Here is a 2,612-nt window from a genome sequence, read left to right as displayed (position 1 = left end):
TAGAATCATGTGGACACCACAATTGACAAGGGGGTCTATGTAGGAGCAGAAACTGGAAAGAACATCAAAACAAACATACTTGTTGCTTAAGATGGTGGGATTCTGGCGGAAGTTCTTTCTCTGCTTTTCCATGTGTTTTTTGTTATGCCGTGTTTTTTGTTACATTGTCAAACATAATTCTCTAAAAAGTCTTTAGGGGTCACAGATGATACAGCAGTTTTGAGTCAAGGATGCACAGACCTCAGACATCTCGGGGATCATCATGTCACGAGATACCACTGTGCACTTGTGACAGATTGATAACTGAAAGGTCTGGGAGCCGCTCATCTTCACAGCAATACAACTGGTAAGTATTATAAGACTCGTTGATAAAAAGATCAAAAAGTGGATTTTGAGCGAGGAAGAAAGAGGTTGCTGAGGTGGAAGGAATGGGACAAGCTGTACTTTAATGGGAGGTGGCGGGAGTCAGACTTTGTGTCTTTAGTTATTGTTTTAAGTTCCTTGTAATGAATTGACATTCATTTAAGGCATAAGATTTTATATTCATGCTAGAATGTTAAAGAATTTATGCTCAAGCAAACAACTAAAAAAACACGAACCATAAGCACTATTGGAGAAGGAAACTGCAACCCACTCCAGTACTCTTGTCTGGAGAATCCCATGAACAGAGGAGCCTAGTGGGCTGCAGTCCATGGGGTCGCAAAGAGTCAGACACGACTGAGCGACTTCATTTCTCTTTATAGGCACTATAGACACAGGGTCATCCTTAATATGTTGTTGATATAAGTTGTTAAGAAAAGGCATAAAAACTCCATGAACAAAAACTCACAGAAGAAGAATACATAAAAGATGCTCATTTCAGTACTTTTTTTTTTTTTTTTTTGTCCACGCCATGCTGCATGTGAGATCTTAGTTCCCTGACAAGGGATGGAACCTGCACCCCCTGCATTGGAAGCGTGGAGTCTTAACCACTCGACTGCCAGGGAAGTCCCTCATTTCAGTATTTTTAAAAATAGAAATTAGAAACATCTTGATGACCAATGAAAAAGGATTGGGTAAACAAAAGATGGTGCCTCTAATATATGGCAAGAGAATATGCTCCTGCTGAAGTGTTTAGTAATAAAAGAAATGAGCAAATTTTTGCACCTTTCCCATCTATGCAATCTGAGCATACAGGGGGCATTCTGTATGTAGTTTTGTTTCAATATACAGATAAAAGGCTGGGAGGAAATGTATCAAAACTTTAAAAGTGGTTATCTATGAATTGTGGTATAAAAAGTGTTCAAAGAAAGATGCTAAACTATTTTTGCGATGTGTTCCTAATATGTAATCTAAATGTATTGGGAACATTTTGCATTCATAGTTTTGTATCAATATTCATATTATTATATGGTAAGAAGGCTAGGAGGATGGATACCAAAAGTCAATCAAAGAAAGATGCTAAACTATTTTTGCGATGTGTTCCTAATATGCAGTATAAATATATTGGGAGCATTTTGCATGCATGGTTTTGTATCAATATACAGATAAAAGACTGGCAGGAAGAAACCAAAAATTATATCATGGTTATCTGTGGGTTATGATATCATAAAGTGATAAAAGTAAGATGCAAAATTATTTTTGCAACATGTTCCTGAATATTTAATATAAGTATATCGGGAACATTTTGCATCCATAGTTTTGTATCAGTATTTAGAAAAAAGGCTAGGAAGAAATATACCCAAATTTAATAATAGTTATTTCTGGGTTTTAGTATTATAGATGATATCTGTCTTTCTCTTTATACTTTTATGTATTTTCCAAGTAATACTTGTATAAACAACAAGATTCATTACTTTTATAGTGATAATAAAACTTATTTTATGTTTTTAAAGAGTTTGTACTTATTTACAAAAAAAAAAAAAGCATGGTCCTTTGACCCGGGGATGGGGGAAGACTTCCTATTTGGGCAGCAATGGGCCTAGAATACATTTTCAAACCTGTCTGAGCAAAACCTACACAGCTTTGGTTGGCTCTGTGGTGCAAATGTATGTTATCATTTACTCTTGGCAAAGGAAAGAGAAAGTATAATTTTAAAATATAACCATGACAGAGTAATAATAGTAATATTGCTAACCAGACTGTTATCTCCTGTCTAATCAGAGTAACACTTTAAGAAGTATAGAAAGTTGAAACAGGCTGCTTTTCCCCATGAACAGTTGAGGCTGGCGGGACTTGGGTTGTTGCCCAGGGCCTCAAGACATACTGGCCAGCTTGGGACACGCCTGAGTCAGGAAAACACCTTACAGAAATTCTAATTCCACTTAACTAACTTTTTTCAGATACAGATAAACCCCCTGCATCCCCCCACAATTCTGCTGCACTTCATAGCAACCCTGGTGGTGAAAAACACATGTGCCACCCAAAATTTAAGCTTTCCCTGTTCTTTTAAGAGAGACAAAGACCTAGAGGGGTGGGATAGGGGGTGGTGTGAGTGAGGCTCTAGAGGGAGGGGATATATATATACACACACACACTTATAGCTGATTCACATTGTTGTATAGTAGAAACTAACATAACATTGTAAAAAATAAAAATTTTTTTTAAAAAAAGGGGGAGCCAAAATAACCTAC

The 2,612-nt window shown here is 36.7% G+C and overlaps 2 non-coding genes across 2 annotated transcripts; both read left to right on the top strand.

Annotated features, from left to right (window-relative positions):
* The first annotated feature begins 223 nt into the window (after nucleotides 1-223).
* On the top strand, nucleotides 224-332 carry MIR542 (microRNA 542). Its single transcript, NR_129779.1, has one exon. It is a non-coding gene; the product is annotated as a microRNA 542 (primary transcript).
* Nucleotides 333-1,283: 951 nt separating this feature from the next.
* Nucleotides 1,284-1,376, top strand: MIR450 (microRNA 450). The gene has a single exon (NR_129757.1). It is a non-coding gene; the product is annotated as a microRNA 450 (primary transcript).
* The last annotated feature ends 1,236 nt before the right edge of the window (nucleotides 1,377-2,612 follow it).

This window comes from Capra hircus (genome assembly GCF_001704415.2).
Source record: "Capra hircus breed San Clemente chromosome X unlocalized genomic scaffold, ASM170441v1, whole genome shotgun sequence".
Lineage (NCBI taxonomy): Eukaryota > Metazoa > Chordata > Mammalia > Artiodactyla > Bovidae > Capra > Capra hircus.
This window is presented reverse-complemented; position numbering and strand designations above follow the sequence as displayed.